This window comes from Brienomyrus brachyistius, chromosome 22 (assembly GCF_023856365.1).
Source record: "Brienomyrus brachyistius isolate T26 chromosome 22, BBRACH_0.4, whole genome shotgun sequence".
Taxonomy (NCBI): Eukaryota; Metazoa; Chordata; class Actinopteri; order Osteoglossiformes; family Mormyridae; genus Brienomyrus; species Brienomyrus brachyistius.
In genome coordinates this window covers 6,563,370-6,570,503 of record NC_064554.1, presented here as the reverse complement: position 1 = coordinate 6,570,503, position 7,134 = coordinate 6,563,370, and the positions used below count along the sequence as shown (strand labels likewise).

The 7,134-nt window shown below is 48.6% G+C and overlaps 1 long non-coding RNA gene across 1 annotated transcript in view; it reads left to right on the top strand.

Annotated features, from left to right (window-relative positions):
- The window catches only part of LOC125718398 (uncharacterized), an 88,611-nt gene extending 84,150 nt beyond the window's left edge, over window positions 1-4,461 (top strand). Inside the window, exon 2 of the long non-coding RNA XR_007384824.1 lies at window positions 3,677-4,461. This is a non-coding gene — a long non-coding RNA (uncharacterized LOC125718398). The remainder of the gene's footprint in view (window positions 1-3,676) is intronic.
- Window positions 4,462-7,134: the final 2,673 nt, after the last annotated feature.

Below are 7,134 nucleotides of genomic sequence, written 5' to 3'. Positions count from 1 at the left end.
TCCGATCCTCGGCTGCAGAAGCTAGCTCTAGGGACATGGAATGTCACCTCTCTGATGGGGAAAGAGCCTGAGCTGGTGCGTGAGGTTGTGAAGTTCCCGCTAGATATAGTCGGACTCACCTCGACGCACGGCTTGGGCTCTGGAACCAGTCTCCTTGAGGGGGGTTGGACCCTTTTCCACTCTGGAGTTGCCCGCGGGGAGAGGCGCCGAGCGGGCGTGGGCATACTTATTGCCCCCAGGCTGGGCGCCTGTACATTGGGGTTTACCGCAGTGGACGAGAGGGTAGCCTCCCTCCGCCTTCGGGTGGGGGGACGGGTCCTGACTGTTGTTTGCGCTTATGCGCCAAACAGCAGTTCGGAATACCCACCCTTTTTGAAGTCCTTGGAAGGGGTGTTGGAGAGCGCTCCTCCTGGGGACTCCCTTGTTCTGCTGGGGGACTTCAATGCTCACGTGGGCAGCGACAGTGAGACCTGGAGGGGCGTGATTGGGAGGAACGGCCCCCCCGATCTGAACCCGAGCGGTGTTTTGTTATTGGACTTCTGTGCTCGTCACGGACTGTCCATAATGAACACCATGTTCAAGCATAAGGGTGTCCATATGTGCACTTGGCACCAGGACACCCTAGGCCGCAGTTCGATGATCGACTTTGTAGTCGTGTCGTCGGACTTGCGGCCGCATGTTTTGGACACTCGGGTGAAGAGAGGGGCGGAGCTGTCAACCGATCACTACCTGGTGGTGGGTTGGCTCTGCTGGTGGGGGAGGAAGCCGGCCAGGCCTGGCAGGCCCAAGCGTATAGTGAGGGTCTGCTGGGAACGTCTGGCGGAATCCCCTGTCAGGGAGAGTTTCAACTCCTACCTCCAGCAGAACTTCTCCCATATCCCGGGGGAGGCGGGGGACATTGAGTCCGAATGGGCCATGTTCCGTGCCTCCATTGTGGAGGCGGCTGACCGGAGCTGCGGCCGCAAGGTGGTCGGTGCCTGTCGCGGCGGTAATCCCCGAACCCGCTGGTGGACACCGGTGGTAAGGGATGCCGTCAAGCTGAAGAAGGAGTCTTATCGGGCCTTTCTGGCCTGTGGGACTCCAGACGCAGCTGACGGCTACCGGCAGGGCAAGCGGGATGTGGCTTTGGCGGTCGCTGAGGCAAAAACTCGGGTGTGGGAGGAGTTTGGTGAGGCCATGGAGAACGACTTCCGGACGGCTTCGAGGAGATTCTGGTCCACCATCCGGCGGCTCCGGGCGGGAAAGCGGTGCAGCATCAACACTATTTATGGTGGGGATGGTGCGCTGCTGACCTCAGCTCGGGACGTTTTGGGTCGGTGGAGGGAGTACTTCGAAGACCTCCTCAATCCCACCGACACGCCTTCCAATATGGAAGCAGAGTGTGGGGACTTGGGGGTGGACTCGCCTATCTCGGGGGTGGAGGTCGCTGAAGTGGTCAAAAAGCTCCTCGGTGGCCGGGCCCCGGGGGTGGACGAGATTCGCCCAGAGTTCCTCAAGGCTCTGGATGCTGCGGGGCTGTCCTGGTTGACACGCATCTGCAGCATCGCGTGGACATCGGGGGCAGTACCTCTGGACTGGCAGACCGGGGCGGTGGTCCCCCTCTTTAAGAAGGGGGACCGGAGGGTGTGCTCCAACTACAGGGGGATCACACTCCTCAGCCTCCCTGGTAAGGTCTATTCGGGGGTCCTGGAAAGGAGGGTCCGCCGGATTGTCGAACCTCGGATTCAGGAGGAGCAGTGTGGTTTTCGCCCTGGCCGTGGAACAGTGGACCAGCTCTATACTCTCAGCAGGGTTCTGGAGGGTTCATGGGAGTTTGCCCGACCAGTCTACATGTGTTTTGTGGACTTGGAAAAGGCATTCGACCGTGTCCCTCGTGGGGTCCTGTGGGGAGTGCTCCGGGAGTATGGGGTACCGGGCTCCCTTTTAAGGGCGGTTCGGTCCCTGTATGACCGGTGCCAGAGTTTGGTCCGCATGGGCGGCAATAAGTCGGACTCGTTCCCGGTGAGGGTTGGACTCCGTCAGGGCTGCCCTTTGTCACCGATTCTGTTCATAGTTTTTATGGACAGAATTTCTAGGCGCAGCCAGGGCGTTGAGGGCGTCCGGTTCGGTGACCTCAGGATTAGGTCTCTGCTTTTTGCAGATGATGTGGTTCTGTTGGCCTCATCGAGCCGTGACCTTCAGCTCTCGCTGGAGCAGTTCGCAGCCGAGTGCGAAGCGGCTGGGATGAGAATCAGCACCTCCAAATCCGAGACCATGGTTCTCAGCCGGAAAAGGGTAGAGTGCTCTCTCCGGGTTGGGGATGGGGTCCTCCCCCAAGTGGAGGAGTTTAAGTATCTCGGGATCTTGTTCACGAGTGGGGGAACGATGGAGCGGGAGATCGACAGGCGGATCGGTGCGGCGTCGGCAGTCATGCGGGCACTGCATCGGTCTGTCATGGTGAAGAGAGAGCTGAGCCAAAAGGCGAAGCTCTCGATTTACCAGTCGATCTACGTTCCTACCCTCACCTATGGTCATGAGCTTTGGGTAGTGACCGAAAGAACGAGATCGCGGGTACAAGCGGCCGAAATGAGTTTCCTCCGCAGGGTGGCTGGGCTCTCCCTTAGAGATAGGGTGAGGAGCTCAGTCATTCGGGAGGGACTCAGAGTAGAGCCGCTGCTCCTCCGCATCGAGAGGAGCCAGATGAGGTGGCTCGGGCATCTGATCAGGATGCCTCCGGGACGCCTCCCTGGGGAGGTATTCCGGGCATGTCCCACTGGGAGGAGGCCCCGGGGAAGACCCAGGACACGCTGGAGAGACTATGTCTCTCGGCTGGCCTGGGAACGCCTCGGGGTCCCCCCAGAGGAGCTAGACGAAGTGGCCGGGGAGAGGGAAGTCTGGGTGTCCCTGCTGAGGCTGCTGCCCCCGCGACCCGACCCCGGATCAAGCGGGAGATGATGGATGGATGGAGGATACAATACACCAGGTTACTGAAAATATGGTAGTGGAGGCGCTGATGAGTGCTGCCCATGTCAGGTTCTCTGTGCTGTGGACACCCAGGTACCTGGCCGCTCTCCCCCCAGCAACACCACTGGCTGACATAAGCGTAAATTTTCTGCCAGTTTGTCCAGGCTTGGGCTTTATACTTCACAGATAGCAGTTTTGATTTTGATGGATGTTTGATCAGTAAACATTTTATCAACCCTTTTATCCACATGTGGCAGGTTGTCACGTTTTAATCTCGTCTAAAACTCTTCACTGCCATCTGCAAGATCATCTTCATGATCAAGCAGGGTGCAATGCAGCATATTCAACCCCCAACTAATTCTGCATGCAGACATTCGCAGAAGACGAGGAGAAAGTGGAATTTCTAGAGACTTTTAGCCGTAGTTGGTTCCTGTCCAGATTCTATAGTGAACGTGTAAAGTAATACCATTGTTTTATTTGTAGAGCTCATAATGTTTTTGCTTTTAACCTTGCAATTTCTAAAATGTAGATGTGTTTCAAATATTTATATATATTATTGAGCAGACTGGTGGTTCTGAGGCTATAGGTCTGTGCTAGTAATTGGAAGGTTGCTGGTTCGAATCCTGTGAATGCCAGGAATGATCCTACTATTTAAGGCCCTTGAGCAAGGCCCTTACCCAGGATGAAGCAATTGCAGGTTATGATGTTAATCTACATCCAGCTCTGTAAGGAGGTCCTGCAACTTACAGGGAATAACTTGGGGGTTTGTGGCAGGATTGGCACTCCAGCCACCGGAAAAAACCTCACACTGGTCCATTTGGACTAGTGTGATGCTGAGGTATCACCCGCTGCATGGCTGCACTTGGCTTCTCATCCCTGAGATGGTTTGTTGTGGTGGGTGCAGCAACATGCTGTCATCGCATGCTTCCTACCTCATTCAAATATACTCCTTATTTTACTATTTACAGTTCGGGAAACTTATTGGCCAGTAGATGGTGCAGATGCAAATTTCTTTTTTACTACTTCGTGACAAAATCACGTTTTTCAATCGCATTCCACAAGTATATATGTGTCTAATTTCAATTATTGTATTAAAATTACAGGCCATAGAAAAACGCTATACATACCCAAAACGGATTATCAACCTGTATAGTCATCCATAGGCACTGACTTGGGGGATCATCCCTCTTAATATCGTATATAATAGCTGGTTCACAAAAAACATGTGATTATTATCTCATTACATAATTTGAAGTGTTTTTTTCTTAGTCTTTATTTGGAGAACCCCTACCCTCTGTTAAAACAGTTTATTCTCAACTCCCACTCCAGTTGGCAGCTGATAAACTCCCCAAAAATCCTGAATGCTGTAATTGCATAAAAAGGTGCTTCAACAAGGTATTACTTTAAGGGTGTGCACACTTATGCAACCAGCATATTGTATTGTTTTACTATATTTTCCCCCTAAGAATTGAATTGTACAGGTTATAGGTCACATTAAAGGTGGGTAAAGTTTTAAAATGATTCTTCATGGGTTCATTTTTTTAAATACCAAAAACCTCACATTTTAACAGGGGTGTGTACACTTTATACCCACTGTATTTGAACTGTAAAAATTTGTAGAACAAAGCATTATGACTATATTTCTAAAGACCACAAAAAAGCAAAAGAATCAGATTTACTAACATTTTGTAACAAACATTTCTTGCGTAAAATAACACTTTCCACTGTCCAAAGAATTCTGTATTGAGTACATAGCACATCAACAATTAAATCAAAATCAAGTAACATTAGAAATAAACAGTCAACACTGTTCGGACCCACATACCTGACTTAAATCTACATGAAATGTACATGATTTACAGTAACCTGAAGGTTCCACTGCTCTGTGCTTATCTGTGGATGTCCAAACCATTGCTCATTGGTAACTGACATAGGATCCACATTACCATAAGCCACTTTTATCCATCTTCTGAAACCACTTATCCTGTGCAGGATCGCGGGGGTCCAAATGTTTTCAGTAAGTGACAGGTCTGAACTGCGGGCAGGCCAGTCGAGCTCTTGGATTCAGTACTACGAAGCCATGCTGTTGTTACGTGCTGAATGCGGTTTGCCATTGTCTTGCTGAAATTTACAAGGCCTTCTCTGAAAAAGACACTGGATGCTGGATGGTAGCATATGTTGCTCCAAAACCTGTATATGTTCAGCATTAATGGTGCCCTCCCAGGTGTGCAAGCTACCCAAGCCATGGGCACTAATGCACCCCCACACCATCACGGAGGCTGGGTTTTTAACTGCTGATAACAAGCTGGATGGTCCCTCTCATCTTTAGCCCAGAGGACGTGGCATCCATGATTTCCAAAAAGAATCTGAGATCTTGATTCATCAGACCACAGGACAGCTTTACATTATTCTTCAGTCCATCTTAAATGAGCTCAGGCCCAGAGACCTCAGCGGAGTTTCTGGATCATGTTTAGATGTGGTTTCTACTTTGCATGATAGTGTTTCATCCTGCATTTGTGGATCCAGTGACAAACCTTATTCACAGACGATGGTTTGCAGAAGTGTTCCTGAGCCCATGCAGTGATTTCCACTATAGAATCGGGTCTGTTTGTAATGCAGTGCCACCTGTGAAGAAGATGATCACAGATATTCAGTATCGGTTTTCGGCCTTGTCCATTGTGTACAGAGATTTCTCCGGATTCTCAGGATCTTAATGATATTATGTACAGTAGCTCCTGAAATTCCCAAATTCTTTACAATGTTACATTGAGGAACATTATTCTTAAATCGTTGCACTGTTTGCCCACGCAGTCTTTCACAGAGCGGTGAACCTCTCCCCATCTTCCCCACACAGAGACTCTGCCTCTCCGGGAGGCTCTTTTTATACCCAATCATCTCACTGACCTGTGGCCAATCAACCTACTTAGTTGTGAGATATTCAACCAGGTGTTTTGTTTTGGCGTCACACAACCTTTCCAGTCATTTGTTTTCCCTGTTCCAACTTTTTTGAAATGTGTTGCTGGCGTCAAATTCAAATTTAGCATATATTTCTCATAAAACAATACAATACGGTTTTTCAGTTTCAACATTTAATATGATGTCTTTGTTCTATTTTCAACTAAATGTGGGTTTATATGATTTACATTCTACACAACGTCCCAGCTTTTTTGGAAACGGGATTGTATCTCTGCCTTGTGTCCTGCGTTTCCCGAGTTGTGATCCAGAGACTAGTTTCTCGCTAGATTCTCTCCTTGTTTGTTTCATTGTATTTTTGTGTTCGTTAATCCATTAATTGACTTGCCTACTTAATTTTTGAAGTGAACTATTTTGGCTTGATCACCAGTGTGAACAGCATATCAGCAGGGTGCCATTTGGAACCGTCTCCTGAAGCAGTAGGCGGACTGAGCTCACTTCAGTATGAGAAGCCTCTGACTGCGGCTGCTATCCGCTTTGTCCTCACAATCAAGCTGCTTCTTCACCTGCATTAATGCTAAAAGACTGAGCACAACAGGAAGGTTTATTCAAGCGTATATCTGTAGACATGTTACACGGGTATTTTGAGGACACTTCAGTTATGAATTTAAGTTAAAAAACTTTCCATCATTGCTGACAATCTGTACTTTTTAATAATGGTTTGCTAAGCAAGTCATGTAAGTACACTCTCCTGGAGACTAATGCTATCTGCCAGTGTCTGAGAGGTTTAAACTTAAAAACACTTTGAAAATCACGGGGAATGTCCATAGATTCAATATTATGGTCAGTTGTCATCGGATCTGATGGTAAACGGAGATATTAAACAACGATGTCATTCTTCAGGGGAATAACCAGAATGACTAAAAGTCCAACCCAAACATTTTCAGAGCCTTAAACTAACTTTGATTAACCTGATTTTCATTTATCACCTTCCGTCCATTCTGATCAGATGGGGGGGCCCCTGGTGGCTGCAGGATCCTAAGCAGCCCCTTAGTTACTAATGGTTTGGGCCAGCCCTGGGTTGAAGTGACAACATTTCACTGCTATATTCATCAACTAAAATTAGCTTATATTTAAAGTAATGAGATTTCCCAATGCCTTTTAACTAATTTAGAAGCATAGTTGTAACAGATGAGCAAGCTAATTGCATATGTAATACACATAGACAAAAGTCAGAGATGACTAAAAAAAATAAATGACTATGCCTAAAGTCTTGCA